At 43.9% G+C, this 21,409-nt stretch overlaps 1 long non-coding RNA gene across 3 annotated transcripts in view; it reads right to left on the reverse strand.

Annotated features, from left to right (window-relative positions):
- Positions 1 to 11,218: 11,218 nt before the first annotated feature.
- LOC127007418 (uncharacterized) overlaps positions 11,219 to 21,409 on the reverse strand; it is a 109,637-nt gene continuing 99,446 nt past the window's right edge. For all 3 annotated transcript variants that reach the window (XR_007760253.1, XR_007760252.1, XR_007760249.1), the window contains 2 exons: positions 11,804 to 11,872; positions 11,219 to 11,497 (listed from right to left, as the gene is read on the reverse strand). This is a non-coding gene — a long non-coding RNA (uncharacterized LOC127007418). The remainder of the gene's footprint in view (positions 11,498 to 11,803; positions 11,873 to 21,409) is intronic.

Below are 21,409 nucleotides of genomic sequence, written 5' to 3' on the forward strand. Positions count from 1 at the left end.
AGAGAAAGAAGGAGAAGTGCAAGGAGAGGAGGAGGAGGAGGGGGAAAAGGGAGGAAAGGAAAGTGGGGTGGTTAAGGGAGAGAGGTGGAGGGGGGAAAGGAGAAAGGAGGAGGGAAAAAAGAGGGATAGGAGGAGGAGGAAAAGGGAGAGAGATCAGGAGGGGGAAAAGGGAGTAAAGTGGGAGTGGTTAAGGGAGATCTTCGAGGAGGCCAATTCGAGGAGAGAGGGACGATTGATTAGCCGGCCAGGTGGAAGGGACTCGACCAAGTGGATTAACAGAGACGGCGGAGGGATAAGAATCCACCCCTGCTACCCGCCCCCCTGCCAACCCCCTCCCTGGGTGAGTTAAAGACACTGTGCTCTCTCTCTCTCTCTCTCTCTCTCTCTCTCTCTCTCTCTCTCTCTCTCTCTCTCTCTCTCTCTCTCTCTCTCTCTCTCTCTCTCTCTCTCTCTCTCTCTCTCTCTCTCTCTCTCTCTCTCTCTCTCTCTCTCTCTCTCTCTCTCTCTCTCTCTCTCTCTCTCTCTCTCTCTCTTCTTCTCTCTCTCTCTCTCTCTCTCTCTCTCTCTCTCTCTCTCTCTCTCTCTCTCTCTCTCTCTCTCTCTCTCTCTCTCTCTCTCTCTCTCTCTCTCTGTCTGTTTTCTTTGTCGCTCTATTCATCTCTCTCTCTCTCTCTCTCTCTCTCTCTCTCTCTCTCTCTCTCTCTCTCTCTATCTCTCTCTAAATCTCTCTTCCTCACAAAGTTTCTAAAAAGGCTTGAAATGGACGAAGCTTCTGTCCAGTATCCGAAAACTAATGTTCACAGTTTCCTCCCCTCGCAGCGCGCGCAGGCTCGCAAACACCCACACAGCTCTCTCACACGCACGTACAAAATACACACACACACACACACACACACACACACACACACACAGTCTGCGACCTTTCAAATGCATCCTTAAATCCACGCGTGAGAGCAGTATCATTATTTTTTAATCAGGGACAGGTGTTAAATGAATGTCTGTCAATGATATTGCACCGTGTTCTTTGTATAGCAAATCCATTGCATACTACTGAGAAAATAGTGGATGACAATAAAAATCAAATACATTACTAAAAAAATTTTTATGATAAGTATGAGCAATATGTGTCTGCCGAAAGACTTTTGATGGAGAACACGAGTGATGTATGAATAATTGTATTTCGAATTATTAACAATAGCGCCACTCGACGAACATCAAAATTATGTTGTAATGGTTCAAAACATCAATTAGAGAAGCTTTTATAAAAACCCGACTCGGATCACACAGTTTTACTCACTGCATTTAACACATTAGGTCAGCACCGCGTCACCCAAACATGATCTGATAAAAGAGTTTTCCTGTTTTCATAATTATTTGTTTTCAGTTTGCCATATGCTGCAACAGTCTATAATACTAGCATATATTCAAGGGCCCTCGATGTAGTGTGTGTGTGTGTGTGTGTGTGTGTGTGTGTGTGTGTGTGTGTGTGTGTGTGTGTGTGTGTTGTGTTAAGCCGTTGTGTTAAAATGTTCACGCCTCCACAGTCTGACTCTGATGAGCCGTAACACTGTCTTGACGGAACACCCACTGGCCACAGAAGCACATTATTGCACGCATGAACAACCAAAGAAGAGTGAGAGAGCTGCTGCTTTACCCGCGGCACGTGCAGGAAATGTCCTCGTCTGTACCGACCACATTAACGGTGACACGGTGCTGTCGAGGGCATCACACTTTAACCTGTCCTCGACGCTTTCTATTTAAATCTGACGCGGAAAACAACGTGCACTCGTAAACATGGTCATAAAAGTGGTAAGAGAAACAGTAGTAATGAACGTTGTTACTGTTGCTGTAGTAGTTGTTGTTAATATGATTGCTGTTGCTGTAGCTGATGTTATTAATGATGAAAAAAGAACAATAATACTAATACCTATACTAATGATAAATCATCGAGAACAGTAGTCCTAACAACAACGATGACGGCAGCGGACGGAGGTTGTGTTGCGTGGCGGTGCTATTGGCGACGGTCTCTACGGCGGAGACGGTGGTTTGGCTTCCCAGATTGAACTGTTTCACAAATTGATTACCTTCTTTGATGTTCCCTGTTAATTAATTAGCCTACCTGAAAGCCTATTATATACAATTAAAGATGGCGGCGAAGGGAAGGGGGACGAGGATGAAGGACGGGGAAGAAGGAGGAGGTGGAGGAGAAGATGGAGACGGATAGCTCGTTGGCAAGTACTATGGGAAGGTAGATGGCGCTGCCGAGTACGTACGGGAGGCAGGCGAGCTATGGGAGAAAGGTGAAGAATGGGAGGCGCGGATGCTGATGATGCGGAGAGAGAGGAGGAGATGAGAAGGGATGCTGCAGTATTGAATAAGAGAGAGAGAGAGAGAGAGAGAGAGAGAGAGAGAGAGAGAGAGAGAGAGAGAGAGAGAGAGAGAGAGAGAGAGAGAGAGAGAGAGAGAGAGAGAGAGAGAGAGAGAGAGAGAGAGAGAGAGAGAGAGAGAGAGAGAGAGAGAGAGTGACGTAAGTGAAATGAAGACGTGCTGGCGTCCGGTGGGGAGGAAGGGGAGGAAGAGGGGAAGGAGGGGAGGAAGGGGAGAGTAAGATAAAGAATGAACATAGGAGATACGGATAAAAGATAATTAAGGGGAAATAAGAAGGAAGGAGGAGAAGGAGAGGCTAAGTAAGGAGAGTGGAGGAAGGGAAGGAACCTGAAAACTTTGATATGGACGGGAGGAAAGATATGAGAGAAAGTGGACTGTTGGAAGGAAAGCTTAGGAAGGGAAGAAGAAAAGATCAGAAGAAAGAAATGTGGTAAAATAAGAGGGAAGGGAGAAATGAAGGAAAGGGAGACAGTAAGGAAGAAGGGAGCGGGAGGAGGAAAAGGAGAAGGAGGAGGAGGAGGAGGCGGAGGCTAAGGCGGAGGAGGAGGAGGACGAGGAGGACGAGGTTAAGGGAAAGGGAACATTGCATCATCGATCTTATTGTTTGCTTCGAAGTGAATCAAGTCTTGGTTGCTGACGGGCTAGAAAATGGAGAAGAAGGAGGAGGAAAGAGGAAGAGAAGGAAAAATCGAGGAGAGGTAGAGAGGAAGGAGGAAAAAAGAGAGGCGGAGAGTATGAGAGGAGAGGAAACGGCTAAAACTCTGGCAGCCGATGACGGAGGGGCGATAGGAGGGAACAGAGGGAAGTGGGAAGCTCTGAAGATACGAGAGGGAGAGAGGGAGGATGTCAGGGAGAAGCGAGGGAGGAAGGGAACCGAGGAAGGCGATGGCGTAAGGCAGCGGCAACTTTCGGGTACAGGGTGCAAGTTTTGGGGCCCCGGGGCGTAGCGAGGCTTTGGTCAGACCTCCAGCGCCAGGCGAAATGTAAACACATCTGCTAACTTGGGACAGAAGGAGGAGCAGGAGAAGCGGAAGAGGAGGAGGAGGGGGAGGAGGAAAAGTGGAAGGGGAGGAGGAAAAGTGGAAGAGGAGGGGGGACGAGGAGGAAGATGTCAACGAGTAGAAGTTAGAGAAGGAGAGGAGGACGAAAAGGCGAGGATGACGACGAGAACGTATACAAAAATGACGAAGGCGAAGAGAAAAAGGGGGAAAAGGAAGAGAAGGGGGATGAGGACGAGTAGGACGAGATGAACGGGAACGAGGACGAGTAGGAGAACGAGTACAAGGAAGAGCAAGAGGAGGAAGGGAAAGGGGAAGAGAAGAGGCGGCAAAGGAAGAGGAGGAGGTCGAACGAAAGTGATAGATCCACTTTTGGAAGTCGGCGACACAGCTGGACATTTGTTGTCATTTGCTCTTAAGACGATGATCCGGGGACTCACTAACGTAATTGGAAATCGAGGAGGAGTTGGAGAAGGAGGAGGTGGAGGAGGAAGAAACATGGAAACATGGAAATGCAGGCAACAGAAAGCCTATTGGCTCATTACGAGGTCGCCCGCTTTGGTGATTTAATCTGCTCGACAGCCACTTGGGGCTTGAGGAGCAGAAGAAGCACCTCGATATTGAGGAGCAGATGAAGCACCTCGTTATTCAGTTAACTCCCGACGCAGCGAAATGACGGTCGATTCGATATTTGAAGGAGTTGATGGTATTCGCATTTACTACTTCTGAGGGAAGATTGTTCCAGTTGCGGATGACTAAGTTAGAAAAGAAACTCTTCCAATGTCTGTGTTACGTCGACTCGACTGAATGGGTAAACAGTTATTTCTAGTTCTTGAGTTGGTTTGCAGTTCAAAGAATTTGGAGTAATCGACGTTATTGAACTTTTTCAGGTACTTGAAGACTTGAATCATATCCCCTCACAGGAGTCTTTTCTCCAACGTAAAGTGATTGAGTTGCTTGAGTCGTTCCTCGTACGGTTGAGCCCTTAAGGTTGGAATCATCTTCGTGGTGCGTCGTTGAATCCTTTCCAGTAAATCAATGTCCTTTCTGTAATAAGGAGACCAGAACTGTACTGCATACTCGAGATGCGGTCTTACTATGGAATTATACAAGGACAGCATCACGTCTGGCGTTTTACATTCGAAGTTCCTCGCTATGAACCCGAGCATAGTGTTGGCTTTGTTGTATGCTTTTTTACAGTGATTCGCGTGTTTCAGGTCACTGCTGATAGTGACCCCAAGATCCTTTTCCTCCTGCATCGCTTGCAGAGGTTTCCCATTCTAGATGTATGTGTGGTTACTATTTTGGGACCCGATATGCATGACTTTGCATTTGTTAACATTAAAGGACATTTGCCATTTTTCAGACCATTCGATAATATGATTGAGGTTTTTCTGAATGAATTCGCAGTCGGTCGGAGAGGAGGAGGAGGAGGAGAAGGAGGAGGAAAAAGAGTCGGAAGAGGAAGGAGAATCTAAGAAGCGGAAAACATTAAATTGTGTCGAAAGAGAGAGTAAGTCCACAAAGAAAATGATGATGATGAGTAGAAGAAAAACGACCCTAAAAACGTGTGGGAACAAAAAAGATGAGAAAGAGAGCGAAAGCGAGAAAGAAAAAGACACGTACGATGAAATATATATAAAAAAAATAAGAACGAAGAAGATGAGGAAAGATAAACAAGTACCACAACGATAAGTGTAAAGAAGGAAACAAGTATGAAACCCGAAACCCTTACCAAAAAAAAAAAGAAAGAAAGAAAACAGCTGCCGAGAAACAAAAAAAAAGGTAAAAAGGAAAGAGAATAATGAAAAATAAAAAGGGAAGGAAGAATATAAAGGAAAGATAAAAAGGATAAAAGGGAAGAAAGGGAAGAAAAAACGGATAAAAGGGAAGGAAGAGAAGGAAGAAAACGATATAAGGGAAGAGAAGTATAAACACAAAAGAAATTATAAAAACGGGAAAAGTATAAGGAGAGGAAAGCCTTCAATTGCCTGCCGGAGGATCATCCAGATAGAGCAATTTCACCGCTGAAGGAGGAAGAAACCCGCAGCTCAGGGGTCTGTAATTACGCCAACTATCGTATTTAAGCTTCTTGGTCCGCGAGTCACTCCCTCCCAGCGACGAGAAACAGGACGGTACGAAGGGCTCAGAAATTAAAGGCTTCATCCCATTACTCTGACCTTGCCGGGAGTGGAGACGGAAAAATGATGACCAGATGGAAGGAGGTTCGGATTAGGAGGGGTGGGGGGAGAGAGAGAGAGAGAGAGAGAGAGAGAGAGAGAGAGAGAGAGAGAGAGAGAGAGAGAGAGAGAGAGAGAGAGAGAGAGAGATACAGACAGACAAACATGCAGATAGACAGACAGACAAACAGACGCAGACAGACACACAGACAGACACACAAAAACAGGCATACAAACAAAAAAACAGACAAAAAGACAGAGAAGAGCTAGCCATTTTTCCTTTTTTTTTTTTGTAAACGAGTTGGCTGGGAAAAAAAAAATGGAAAAAAAGTGGAGTCAGCGAGGGTCGGCCCGGCACTCCATCTCTCCAAAATTTCGGCGCGTATCGAAATATTCAATCGAGGGCAACTTTTTAATATCGAGTAAATTACCGTCGCGTGGCAGAGAGCTGTACAAGAATTTAATAACAGTGTACAATAGGCTCGTTTGTTAGCCCCGCCAGATTGCCAGGTAATACGAGTCATTAGCATGTAACGCCACCTGGGGGAAGGGGGGGGGAGGGGAAGGGAGGGGGGAGGAGGGGAAAGGAGGGGGAGAAGGGGATGGAGGGGGAAGGGAAATGGGGTGTATCTATCTATCTATCCATTTGTTCATTTGTCTGTCTAAATACGGGATGAAAAATATACACTCACATGAATAATAGTGAGGAAAGACACTGGAGTATACATAGAAACAGTTCAGTCTTCAGGTGTATTCATTATATACCTACAACACAGTGGGTCTACTCTCATGTGTACCTGTGTCATGTATCAGCGTTCATGTGTGCCTTTGTAACGTATCTATAAGTATATGTATACCTGCGAAGTGTCCTCGTTCATGCTCGCCTGTAAAATGTAAGTCCATGTATATTTAGGGGATGTATTTGTTGTATCGTACCGTATTGTATTGTACTGTATTGCTGAATTTGTATATTGTTGCTGTTAGTGTGCGAACCTCCGAAATGTATCCATGTATATGTGTCCGGCCGTGGAATGCCAACGTGCGTGGATATATGTGTGTGTCCATGTATATTTATGGGATGTATTTGTTGTATCGTATCATATTGTATTGTATTGTATTGCTGAATTTGTATAGTATTGTTGTTAGTGTGCGAACCTCCGAAATGTATCCATGTATATGTGTCTGGCCGTGGAATGCCAACATGTGTGCATATATGTGTGTGTCTATACAGGGAGCATGTGCGTATGAGTATGTAGGTGTGCGTGGGGAATGAATATATAAAATGACGCATACCTGTAACTGTAAACCTTCTAACGCATTCCCCCCTGCGAGTATTATGACATCCATGTGCTCGAAACTTTCCCGTGCACGTCGGTGGAATAAAAGCGACCAAAAAAATATGTAATGGTTAGATTGGCTGCAGGAACAAGGAAGGAGGGGGAGAGAGAGAGAGAGAGAGAGAGAGAGAGAGAGAGAGAGAGAGAGCGCGAGAGAGAGAGATGCAAAACACCACACCTGGGATTTATGATGATGAGGCTACAGAAAAAGAATGCCCTGCCTCTCTCTCTCTCTCAGACCTTCCCCCTTCACCCCAGAGGCTTGCATCGTTCTCGCGTTGCTAACCCTTTCCAAAACGCCACAACTATCCCTAAAGTATTTCGTACCCAAGTCATTCCATTCCAGCGCTTACTCATGCCTCTTACTGCTGCCCCTAACCCCCCCTCCCCCCCAGCGCTACCATCAACAGCACCACCATCATCAACAGCATCACCATCACCACCACAACCCACGTACTAGCGCAATTATTCCTGTTTCTGCTACTTTGTCTACTGCTTATACTGCTAGTGGCGATAATACCTCTACTGCATAGGGTCCAGAAGTATGCAAGAGATAAATTGTTTTGGGTGGGGTAAGAAGGAATGACGGAAGGAGGAATGGAAAGAGGAGCAAGTGTAAACAGTTTCTATTTCCTTGCTGTTCTTCGTGTTTTCTCTCTCACTTTTACTCTCTTACTCTCGTTAAAAACACAAGGGAACGTTCGTCTGACCTGCGAAGACATCATAGCGGACACCACCTCCCTCCTCCTCCTCCTCCTCCTCCTCCTCCTTTCTTCGCCTCCATCCACAAACACACACACACACACACACACACACACACACACACACACACACACACACAAACAAACACACACACCTGCCAGTCTTTGCGGCGAACGGAAAAAATAACAGTTCCCGGAAAGGTCAGTCTGATCCACCTAGTTGCCTCCCCATTATAGTATTATACAAAATCCCCCCCTTATAAATGCTCCTCTCATTGGGACTCATTTGCAACTTAAGCTTTTTCTCTTCCCTTATATATTAGGTACTTAGCAAATTAAGGAGAGGAGAAAGTACCCTTGATCGTGTTCAGAGTATCTTATATATGGAATAAAAGAACTTCTGGAAGGGCTTACTCTCCTCTACTTTAATACTCCCGTTCTTCTGAAAGGGAGGTGCTCAGGGTACAGCGGATATTTAAGAGAGAAGAAAATATTACGAACTCGTTATCGTTATCTCCACAGTACCGAGCATGATGTAACTGCTCTCCGCGCCGTATATTTGATTGCTCCTCGTATCTTAAGAGTAGAGGTGCTTAGTGAGGTAGATGCAGAAAATGACGGTTATATCCTGGAACAATGGTTGTGATTCTCTTAACCAAAAGACGAGGTTTTCCTGTTATGGTTCCTCATGTTCACCTTTTACTGACGTTCCTCCCAAAATCGACGAGGTTTTCCTGTTATGGTTCCTCATGTTCACCTTTTACTGACGTTCCTTTCCTTCCTCCCAAAATAGACAAAACTTTCAACGAACAACAAATAAAAACGTGACCTCTCTTTCGGCCACCTCTTTTGATTCTTATTTTTTTAGGAGGAGCAAGTAGCGGTTTTTTTTTATTATTGTTTCCTTTTTTTGTGCCCTTGAGCTGTCTCCTTTGTTGTAAAAAAAAAAAGCGAGCTAAACCATCTCTTCCTTACTTACATCAATCTGACACATTACCTCCTTCCCCCGGGGCACTCCGACAATTAAGACAGTAACAAAGAAGATCACACAATACCAAACATCATTATACCTTTTAAAGAACGGAAGCGTCTCTTAAGTGACATTACGTTTGGCTTTGTTTTGTTCTCCAGCTCTTAATCAATCACAGCGTCCTCTGCAGATGTACCTTGAGACCTCGTAATGCCGGCAATAAACAAACACGTCGGTAATAATAGAGAGCAAAGCGATCATATACCAGTGGGCGTGATGGATTAAAGGGAATATGGACCAGTGACGCAAGTGGAAGATATATTCTGTACCTCCATCACACAGGTTAAATCAATTAGGTACCAAACAGCAATAAAAACAACAACAGCAACAGAGAGAGAGAGAGAGAGAGAGAGAGAGAGAGAGAGAGAGAGAGAGAGAGAGAGAGAGAGAGAGAGAGAGAGAGACAGAGAGAAACACCTTCCACTTTATCTTGCCAGCCTAGGGAGAGACACGTGTCGTTGCTCCGCTTCCACATATAAATTTCCACCGCCTTTATTTAGGACACTCGGGTGATCGCCGCCGCCTCGTCACCGCCGCCGCCGCCCCAGGAGTTCTCTGTTTTAGGAGATCTATATATCTAGGGCGCGAGGAGACGGCTGGGCAGGGCGGGAAGGAGGAAGAGGGAATGACGCAGGGAATGTGTGTAGTTAACTGGAGGACAAGGGAGGGGAGGAGAGAAGGGGCCGAGGAGAATTATGGAGCAATTTAAGAACCGGCAGCAGCATCCGGAGAGTCTGCGAGGAGCAAATTAAGGAATGGAGAGAAAATCGTAAGGACTCTTCGAAATGCATCTGCGTCGCCTGAAATTCTCTCGCGACGCTTCCCCGAGACTCACTTAAGCTCTCATTTACGGCCAGTTTGTCGCCAATCACTAATATTGGAGACGCTCTATTCCATCTCCGCGCAAATTACTGCCTCGCCGCGACACTTCGAGGGGCGCCGCGATCTCCTTGCATGGGGAGCGAAACCACCTCGGCCTCGACCACTGTGTTCTGCGTGATGAAGGTGAGGCGCTGATGAAGGCTCTCCCGTACCTGTATTCACCTGCCTTGCCCAAAACGCACCTTGCCCTTCCCGTCTCTCTCTCTCTCTCTCTCTCTCTCTCTCTCTCATTAATCACCCCACATCTAGTTTCGACTCTCCCTTCCACTCCCTCGCTACCCTGTGCCTACTTTCTCTACCCTTACACCCCGTCCTAACCTTGCCATTCCTCCCTCAGTTTGTTTTTCCCTTGCCTTATTATCCACCCCACCTATACCTACCTCATACTTCTTTTCCCTCCACATTACCCCTCTTCTTACTTCTTCATCTCGTACTTCCTCCCCCCTTTCACTTCTATTCCTCACCCCGCTCTACCCCTGCCTTCTCATTCCCACATGAAACCACCCATTCCTTCCTCATGTCATCCTTCCCCTCATCACCCCCATTCTCTCCTCCTGAAAACCCTCTAAAATATTTCAAAGGTAATGACCAAAGCGAAAACTGGAAAACGAATGTAAATAAAGAAGAGGTAGAAGGGTTGAAGATTACCTAATTATACATGGGACTAGAATTAATCTCCAGGTAAGTAATTATACCCCCGTCAGGCAGGCACCGATTGTAGCCTCAGTGTTCGAAGCCAATATTCACGGGCGGGGAAAGCGATGTGGAGGAGGGAGGGAATCAGATGGCAGTTCGCGTTTGGGAGTCACGAGACGACGGCGCCTAAAAGAAGCCAACACGAGACACGAAAGTTTGGTCATTTCTTTCGGCTGTTGAGGCAAATAATCTTGTGCTACGTCCGAAGTTATTCCTTAAGTCAGTGGTGTTGCCTCAGTCACCAAGGTAATGTCGAGCTTAAACACAAACGCGCGATACTTAGTTCTCCTCGCGTGGCCATGAAGATTTGCACGCCTATCTATCAGCAGACGAGATGCTTCAGCTTTCGAGACAACATTCTTTATTCCAGCATGATAGCGCACGACGAACAAGTAACACGCACGCATGCTCACCTTATACGATTATGCTAAACAGGTACCGGAGTGCTTAAAAGAATTTCTAAAACTTACGTGTAAATCTTATAAATCGCCAAACCCCTGCAAGGCTTAAAAAATATATATACGTCTTTACATGTACAAAACATTTTCATTGTACTTTGTAAATCACTGGGCTTTGTAACTGCTTGTAAATCTCCTATCACCCAGTAAGGGAAATGATGCAGCACACAAACACTGCTCGTGGCAAGCCATCAACCCCGGAAGGAGAAAACTATATAAGTCAGGCGTCAAGTAGTAATGACAATAAGCTCGTAATGGTTATGTCAGCGCCGGTGAGGAATATTAAACGTTCGTACAGCAAAGACACACTTCCGGGTACGTATTTTTATTCCTAAGAGTATGTTGTCGGTATCCACTGAAACTTTGCGCCTCCGAAGTTACCTCCAGGCCTTCTCGTGTAAATGGTTCAACTCGTTCAACTGAGTCTGCCTCGCTCACTGTAACTATGTCGGTAGTGTCCTGACTTCTCAGAGCATCAATATTGAGTAGATATCAGATACGCAACTCCACATTTACTAGACAAGAAAGTGGAACGTAACCTACTTTTAAAGCTTCCTGTGTCCTACCCAGGTCACCGTCACCGTCACTGCAGCACACACGGAAGGCAAATGCGACCGCCAGCCTCAGGTCCGTGCAGTGGGCGTCGGGGCTGTGCTGTCAATACTAAGATTTATATATGAGTGTTCCTGAAAGGCAAAGTGTGTTAGAGAGGAGCCTACCAACCTAGCTGATAAAAGAAAAAAGAACTGGCATTTACCTTTCTTCGTCGCTAAAGATGTTTTGTCCCACGGCGGTGTCCCACGGCGAGCATGCAATGGGGTACTTACCTGAAGGTGAATTATGAGAGGTATTACAAGACAGTTTCAGCAGATTATTCTAAATTCATTTGTTTTAGAATTACAGCAAAAATCCCAGCACATAGAATGAATAAATCTAACACTGCGTAAAGCTCTGTTGAAAGAGTGATAAAAGGGAAAACCTACCACTAAATTATTCAAAACTTCCCACACGTCAATGGATGAGCCCCGTCACCACAGCCAGGGAGGAGCGTGAGGCACTCCGGGCGTAAAGACGAGAGGCGGCGGAGCATTACACGAATTATACAGTGAAATCAAAGGAAACTCCAGCCTTACCTTGCCGCCGAGAAGAGCAGACCCCGCGCCACGAGGGCTCGCCGCTCCGCCGCCGGTGCCTCCGCCTCCCTGTTGGACGACACATACATTAGTCTCTTTGATGACTTACTTGCATTATTCAGCGCCACTTCAATACCTCCGTCTTGCGGCGTCACCTCTCTCCGCCTCATCAGCCTATCTGGTGTCAGGGTACTTAGAGCGAGGTATATTGTGGACGGGCCTCGCGATGCAATAGTAATGGGGAGCGGGAGGCTGGGAGGCACCTTCAAATGAGTTCGCCCTGAGTGTGTGAGGCAGATTCGACGTTGAAGATATAATATTGCTTTTATTTTTGTGCCGTAAATAAGTAAAAGGAATATGTGTTTCGGTGCGCATCCTATATAACTGAGGCTGAGTTTAGTGTTTAATCAGTATCAAATCGCCCACGCTCGTACAAACACATCACGCCCAGCAGCAAATCATATACCAGCCAGCCCTCGGCGGCGGTAACATCCTAACGTAACTTGCTGTCATCCGTCAAGCTCAGAGTGGAGGCGGCGGAGAATAAAAAGTCCATCAACCTAAAGAGCGGATTCCAGAGCGACCATATAACAAAACAGTAGTAGTAATGATAGCGGTAGTAATAGTTGTAGTCGTAGTATTGGTAGTAGTAGTAGTAGTAGTAGTAGTAGTAGTGGTGGTGGTGGTAGATATTTTAATGCCAGTAGCGGATTATGGTCAACAGTAATGGCGTTAGTGGTGGTGGTGGTTATGGTTGTGGTGGTATAGGTGATGGCAGCGGTAAAGCAGTAGTAACGATGAAGCTGGTTTCGGCGGGGGCGGCGGAGACAGCGGTAGCAAAAAAGCATCAAGCCAAACATACAAGAACGCGCATTATACAAAACATTATAAAAGACGCAGCGCTAGGAAGTAAAACAGCGAGGCATCACCGCACCTTTTCCGGGCCGAGCGCAAGGACGGACGCGGAGGGGGAAACGTTTGCGTAGCAGGTATGGGGAAAAATGACTTAATTGCCGACATTAATTATTCGAGTCCGCTGAGAGAGAGAGAGAGAGAGAGAGAGAGAGAGAGAGAGAGAGAGAGAGAGAGAGAGAGAGAGAGAGAGAGAGAGAGAAAGAAAATAAAGAAGTAAGAGAAATAGGGAAAGAGATGTTACTGTATGTGTGTCTCTGTGTGTGTGTGTGTGTGTGTGTGTGTGTGTGTGTGTGTGTGTGTGTGTGTGTGTAACGGTAATAAGCTGTACAATATATCAAGTCACTGAAGTAATTACGTTGGTGGTATGTCCAAAAAAATGTATCTTTCTATTCTTTTCTCATAACGTTTTCATCTTCATCTTCTCACTCTTGTTCCTACTTCTTCTTTATTATTTCTTTTTTTTTTTTTTTTTGCCTTTTCCTTGTGCTTCTTGTTCGTGTTCGTGACCTTGTTCTCCTCTTCTTTCTCCTCTTACTCCTATTTCCCATTCTCCTCTTCCTCTTTTTTTATATATTTTCTTTGTTTTTCTTAAAGCCTTCTGATTATCATTTGTTGTTGTTGCTGTTGTTGTTGTTGTTGTTATTGTTTTCACCCCTTCTCCCACGTAAACGGGAACATTCTAGTGGGGTCTCTCTCTCTCTCTCTCTCTCTCTCTCTCTCTCTCTCTCTCTCTCTCTCTCTCTCTCTCTCTCTCTCTCTCTCTCTCTCTGTGTGTGTGTGTGTGTGTGTGTGTGTGTGTGTTTATAAAATCGCGCTGTGCGGAGAAAATAATGAATATCACATTTTGCTTCACATCTTTCAACATGTCGCCCTAAGAATAAATATTACACAACTTGAAATAGAAACAGCAATATGGATTAAATGTTTCCTGCCGCTATTGTTATTTTCATTCCTACTGTTCCTTTTCTTGATCCGCCTTCTCTCTTATTTCCTCCATCTCCTCCTCTTCCTCTACCTCCTCATCCTCATCCGCCTCCGCCTCTTCCTTCCACTCTCAATACTACTTCTTTCCCCACTTTTCCTCCTCTCTTTTTCCTCTTTAATCATGTTTTTCTCTGCCTCTCACTCCTCCCACTCGTCCTATTGTATGACATAACCAAGTAAAAACAGGGCTTCCACTTTTATTTCTGTCTCCACCTACACACACACACACACACACACACACACACATAAGCTTTATACATATTTTAGTGCTACGAGCGGTAAAATAAAAGCAGGGTTGTGGAGGTCATATTACTTACTTAGGTGAAGTAGAGAGAAAGAGGAATATTAGAGTTGTAAGTATATGGGCAAGGGGAGTATGTAAGTAGGTGTTGTTATTGTTGTTTTTACGAGCAGGAAGGAAGGCGAGTGTATAGTGGGTGGGTGAAGATGTAAAAGAAGAAAGACAGGACTGGTGTAAGTAGTGTAGGTGTGTGAGCAGGATGAAACTACACTGGAAATAAGTTTATCCATAGACCTATAATTTATCAGTATGGCTTTTCTCTTTTTTTATGCACTCTCTCTCTCTATTCAACTATCTATCTATCTATCTATCTATCTATCTATCTATCTATCTATCTATCTAACTGTCTATCTATCAATCAATACTTATTACCCAAAGCTCCCAGTTATTATAGCCTCTCTACTCCCTCTTTCACTTCAGTCTTCTCAACCCTCTTTCCCTTCATGTTCTACCCCTTTTCTCTCTCCTCTTCTTCCTCTTCCTTTTCCTCCTTCTCCTCTCTATCTAACTATCTATCTATCTATCTATATATCTATCTATCAATCTCAATACTTATTACTTAAAGCTCCCAGTTATTACAGCCTCTCTACTCCCCTCTTTCACTTCCGTCTTCTCTACCCTCTTACCCTTCCTGTTCTACCCCTTTTCTCTCTCCTCTTCTTCCTCTTCCTTTTCCTCCTTCTCTTCTCTCTTACCTCCTCTTCCTCCTCCTCATATTGGTATCAGATTCGAACGGTGAGAGGTCATTAGATGTGGAGTGTTTCAAGGAAGAGGAAGGGTGAACGAAGATGCGGAAAGAAGAGGAACGAAATAAGAAGAGGAAGCAAATGGAGAGAGAAAACCTGCAGAGGAGAGAAGATAAAAAAAGATGTATGGAAACGAGAGAAAAAGAGAAGATAGTGTATAGGTAGATAAGAAGGAATAGATCATAAAGTCAAGCATAAACTAAAAACAGAAAGGGAAGGAAATAAGAAAAGTGTATCAGTAACAAAAGTCGGGGCAACGGAGTGAGGTAATGAGGACGCGAAGGTAAAAAGAATCGATGCTCAAAGAGGAAATAAAAACAAGGGAATAATGGGAAGAGAGAGAGAGAGAGAGAGAGAGAGAGAGAGAGAGAGAGAGAGAGAGAGAGAGAGAGAGAGAGAGAGAGAGAGAGAGAGAGAGAGAGAGAGAGAAATAGAGACAGACAGACAGACACAGACAGACACAGATAGACAGAGACAGACAGACACCGAGACAGACAGACAGACAGACAGACACAGACACACAGATAGACAGACAGACAGACAGACAAAGAGACAAAGACACACAAACAGAGACAAAGACAGAGAACAGATGCGAGAAATGGTAATATGACACAGAAGACGAGTGAAGAAAAAGTGGCTAATGTTGGCGGTAATTACAAAATGAAATGAGCGAAGAGGAGAAAAAAAAGAAGGTGACAAAATGTGGCAAAAATCAAACAGAAAAAACGTGAAGAAAAACGTAAAAACAATTAACAAACATAAAAAAACAGTGGAAAGAATTAATGAAACACAAGGAAACAAAAGAATAAAAGCGGAATAAAACTGAAGAATAAAAAATAAATAAAAAATAAAAACTAACACCATCACAAAGGAAAAGATCAATGGATACGCAAAAATAGAAGGGATTAAAACAGAAAACAAAACATTGGTAAATAAATAGAAAGAGAGGAATGGAAAGGAGTTGAAGGTGGTGGTGGTGGTGGTGGTGGACGAAGCAGAGAAACCAACTGGGTGAAGGAAGGGGAATGGAGGAGGAGGAGGGGGTAGGGGTGGAAGGAGGCTCAAGAGGAGTGTAGATGACTGGCCTTTCTGATGATTTGCTGTAATTACCGCCAACATTAGCCACTGCTCGTAAATAAAAGCCTTTCTCCACATTCCTCCTCCTCCTGCTTTTCCTCCTCCTCCTTCTTCTCCGATCCTTTCTCCTCCTCCTACTCCTTCACATCTTCCTAATCCTCCTGCTTCTTATTCTCCTCTTTGCCTTCTTCGTTCTCGTTCCCCACCTCCTTCGTCTCTTTCTTCTCCCCTTCCAAACCGTAGTGTCGGTGCGGCTTACAAGAAACTGTGTAACCAACGACGCCTCCGACAAGCGACTTGATACAACTCGTCGCGGCCAAAACACGAGTCACCTTTCTGATTTGTACATAAATGCACGTAGTTTACTATCCAAAAAGGACGAAATCAGGGCGTATATTGCAACAGAGAAACCAGATGTAGCCATCACAGAGACTTGGGCTAACTCTGCACATTTAATATCCGAACTGTCATTCCCTGGGTACGAAAGCTTCCACGAAAATAGAATGCTAAAAAAAGGAGGAGGAATAATTTGCTACGTAACAAGTACGCTCCCTGCCATAAAAATAGACAAACAGGACGCAGAGAAATACGATTCTGTCTATGTGGAAATAACCACAAATAATAGGAAACTAACACTTGCAACCGTATGCAGGCCCCCAAAACAGCAGGCAAATGACGACACTGCCCTGAGCGAAGAGATTCACTCTCTAACACTAAGCAAAGAGGCAATAATTTTTATTTTTTTTATTATTATTATTTTTTTTTTTTTTACGTCGCGACCTATAGCGTGATGATCGGCCCAAGGCTTCTTCAGTGGGTCCTGATGGTCCGTTCTGGTGCAGGCGAGTGTTTATAGTGGCGCCATCTTGCATTGGCTTATGCTGCCCTCCCGGAGCTCATCTTTAATCCTAGAATCTAGAGTCCGGGTTGATAGGTGGTCTTCTGGACACTTCTGGGACTTTAATTGCCCTAACATTGACTGGTGACTGTTGACTGGAGATCAAGAGGGTAACAGGATTATAGAAATGGTGGAGGATTCGTTCCTCACTCAAGTTGTAACTCAACCGACAAGAGAAAACAATCTGCTGGATCTGGTATCAGCAAGCGACACCGACCTCATTCGCGAATGTGAAGTTAGTGAGAAACTTAATGGTTGCGATCAACACTTAATCCGTTTTAATGTCAACATAAGTCACAAACTCGTAGATGATCCGTCAATGATACCAGATAACAAAAAGGCAAATTTCAACTCAAGAACTAGAAATAGCGGTTTACGCATTCAGTCAAGTCGATGTAACACAGACATTGGAAGGAGCTTCTTTTCAAACCGAGTCATCCGCCACTGGAACAATCTTCCCTCAGAAGTAAATGCGAATACCATCAACTCCTTCAAATATAGAATTGACCGTCATTTCGTTGCGTCAGGAGTAAACTGAATACCGAGGTTCTTTCATCTGCTCCCCAGGCCACAAGTGGCTGTCGAGCAGATTAATTCACTAAAGCAGGCAACCTCATAATGAGCCAAAAGGCTTTCTGTTGCCTGCATTTCTGTTTCTAGTTCTCCTCCTTCTCCTCCTCCTCCACTTCTTCCTAATCCTTCTGGTTCTTATTCTCCTCTTTGGTCTTCTCCGTTTTCGTTCCCCACCTCCGTCTCTTTCTTCTCTTCTTCTTCCTCTTCATCTTCCTCCTCCTCCTCCTCCTTCTCCTCCTCCTCCTCTTCATTCTATTTATCCATGTCTCATCCAGCTGCTTCTTCTTTTCCCGTTCCTCCTCCTCCTCCTCCTTCTTCGTATTATATATTTTCTCTTCTGTTTCTTCTTCTTCCTCCGACTTTATTGCTCGTAGTTTTATTATTTTGTTTTATTACCGCTATTATCATCGTTACCGTCTTCCCCATACCTCTTCTTCCTCAACCACCATCGTCTTTTACTACTTAATCATCATCTTTCCCCTTTTCCTCTTCCTCTCCTCTTCGTCCGCCTTCTCTTTCTGCTACCTTTCCTCTTCCTCCTGCTCTCCTATGTTTCCTTACTCGCCTCCATCACACTTTTCTCCTTCATCTCTTTCCATTTTTTTTATGTATTTATCAATTTGTTTTTCCTCGTTTGGTTTTACGCATTTATCTTCTCCCCGCTTCCTACTCTTTTTTTTTTCATTTTTAGCGCCGGTATTTCACATTTCTCTAGGCCTTTTCTACTATCAAAGAGTTATTGCTCTCTCTCTCTCTCTCTCTCTCTCTCTCTCTCTCTCTCTCTCTCTCTCTCTCTCTCTCCCTATATACCAAGACCATTTTCATCCTAGCCTTTCTTTTCCATCAATGTTTCTCAGCTCCCAAAGGTTTCGTAGCATCCTTTCCTTTTTCCTTGAACTGCCAAAAAATGCTTCCTACTTAACTACTTCCTACACTACGATATATTTTTCTTTCTTAACTTTTCTTCTTGTTGGCTTGTGTTCCTGCTCTTGTTCATTTTTTATCCTCGTCATCATCTTCCTTCCCAGCACCTCATTTTTTTTCTTCTAACAATTGCCTTTTGTCTTTGTTTTGGTTTACTTAGTATGTACACAAACTCATTAATATGGGCTTAGCTAATGTGTGTGTGTGAGAGAGAGAGAGAGAGAGAGAGAGAGAGAGAGAGAGAGAGAGAGAGAGAGAGAGAGAGAGAGAGAGAGAAATCATGCACACACACACACACACACACACACACACACACACACACACACACACACACACACACACGAACCAGAAAAAAATTCATGAGCTAAAATTCAGGCACAAAAACCCGAAAACACAAACGTGAAATGCCACACGAAAAATTAAAAAAAAAACAAATACCGAGCCGTACGCACAAACAGACAAACGCGGATTATAGCTCGCAGTTTCCAGCGTTAGGCGCGTCGGCTAAATGATGTTGAAATATTAATCTGCGCAAACAGTTTCTGATGACGCAAAATGAAAATATTAAACAAGGAAAACGAATGAAACGAAATTTTTAAAAAATATACGCGTGTTTGGGAGAAAGGGAGCTGCCTATGTGTGTTTGTTTGTTTGTTTGCTTGTTTTTGTTTGTGTGTGTATGTGTGGGGGGGGTATTTACCTAGTTGCATTTACCTAGTTGTAGTTTTACATGGCCTGGGCTAACGCTCGTGTGGTCCCGTCTCCATATCTGTATTTGTCCAGCTTTTCCTTAGGGAGACGGCTAGTATTTGAGTGTGTGTGTGTGTGTGTGTGTGTGTGTGTGTGTGTGTGTGTGTGTGTGTGTTTCTGTTTGTCTGTCTATCTGTCTGTCTGTCCGTTTGTCTGCTTGTCTGTATGTATGTATGTATGTAAGTATGTCTGTGTCTGTCTGTATGTAACGTATGCATACATATATGTATATATGAATGTATGTATGTATGTATGTTCCCAGAGCGTTTACTTGGATACATATGCGATGACACACCCAGCGAAAGGCAGTCTAGTTTGTATTTTAATTGAATTCGTTCTCTGCAGTATTTATCATTTATTTATTCAGTTCGTGCATCGACGGCATCAACATTTTTTTTTCATGAATTTATAATCTATACACCGAATTTCATCCTAGTACTGTTCTAGCATGTCTTCATCCGGTTACCTGTTCTCATCATGCCCTTCAGTGCAATCCTGATACACTAATCCCTTTCAAATGTATGCCACCAGCCTTTTACATGTTACTCATCATTATACAGCATTAGTCCCTTTCACCATATGTTTATACATACTCCACCATCCCCCAATACCTACAGTTTATTAATATGAAGTTGTCCTCTGTCACCCAGGCGGCGTCTGTCAAGCCTACCCTGGCTGGCTGTATTCCTTTCTGACACACATGGAGGATGTCTGTCAATAACACATGCTCTCTTGCTACATGTTTCTATGTGATTTGTCTTAGCACATCGCTTACACACGAGACAATCTTGGTTGACAACACGACACGGCAATGGTTGTAAAACTCATATAGGTTTGTCTAAAACATTAAAACAAATATATATTAAGACAAATAATAATAAAAAATCAGCTCCGAGATGCGAATACCACTTTTTTACATACCATCGCCATTTACAAGAGTTAATGCATTGCACGCAATAAAGAGAAGTACCCTAAACACGAAAGTATAGTCAGATTAAAGATGAAATGCATTATAAGCAAAAGTTTGAATTAAGATAACATGCCGCCTCCTACTTTATTATGTTACTAAACAAGAAATTAAGAAAATTGTGGTAGATGCAAAGTCAAATGCTTAGTAGAAAAACGGGGAGGAATGAGTTGCTGCGAGGGATAAGGTACAAAGAATGATTAGTATGTTCATTACTCGTCCCAATAACTTATGAATACTATAGTGATGTCGAATAAATCTGTTTTTTGAGAGGGATAAATCCGCTATGTTAATCATTGAAGCCGTTGAGTAATGTGAAAGTGGCTGGCTATGTCCGTAGAGTTTTACTGGTCAGTTCCAAGGCAAAGCTCCGCCCGTATCAAATTCTTTGTCTCTCAGGCGTTGGAATAACTATCCACACCGGGGGCAGTGAAGGAAGGCAACACGGTGAGTGGTCTCCTTACTAATAGAGTCTCTGGTGGAAAGGCAAGCAACGACGCCGGTGCACTGATTCGATTTCGGTGCTGAGTAGTAGGCAACCATTAAAGTTAATCTTACTTCTTTTACAGCTGCTACTGATAATAATAATAATAATAATAATAATAATAATAATAATAATAATAATAATAATAATAATAATAATAATAATAATAATAATAATAATAATAATAATAATAATAATAATAATAATAATAATAATAATAATAATAATAATAATAATATATCTGGTTCTATAATTACTGTTGTTGTTGTTTTTTTACGTGCCAGCCTATGGCGCCGGTATGCTTTCTTGAGGGGTCTGGTTGGTGGTCGGTCCCAGCCTGTCATGGCGCAGGCAAGTGTTTATAGTGGCGCCATCTTTTCTTGGCTCATGCTGCCCCCCGGAGCTCGTTCTTGATTCACTTGGACGGTTTCTTCTAGAGTCCGGGTTGATGGGTGGTCTTCAGGACAGCATGTGGGTAGTCTTAGGCCACTCGGCGGTGAATGAAAAATCCCAGGTGGTAGCAGCGGATTCGAACCCACGTCGTTACATACATAGAGCACGAGAGTTTGTGTGATTGACAGACAACCTCACTCAGAGCAAGAAAGGAGTCCAGGCAAGCAGGAGAGGCCGGAAAGACTCTGCCTAGGCGACACACAAACACTTCATTTACACACACACACACACACACACACACACACACACACACACACACACACACACACACACACGCACACCTGTCACATGTACACACACATGACACTTTCCAACACTGTTGCCTAAAAAAAAAATGCTTTATCCCCTCTAGTATGCAAATTATTTCACACTAAAATAAAAAGAGGCATTATGCATTTTATACTACATTTTTCCGTTTAGGTATGAAATGCTATGAATAAAAGCAGCGCAGCGAGAAGGGGAGCCTTTGTGCCGTTTTAGAGAAACTTTTTCCCTTCGTTTTTTTTTTTTCAGGGGAGACAAAAGCAGTTTTCA

The sequence above is a fragment of the Eriocheir sinensis genome, chromosome 35, assembly GCF_024679095.1.
Source record: "Eriocheir sinensis breed Jianghai 21 chromosome 35, ASM2467909v1, whole genome shotgun sequence".
Lineage (NCBI taxonomy): Eukaryota > Metazoa > Arthropoda > Malacostraca > Decapoda > Varunidae > Eriocheir > Eriocheir sinensis.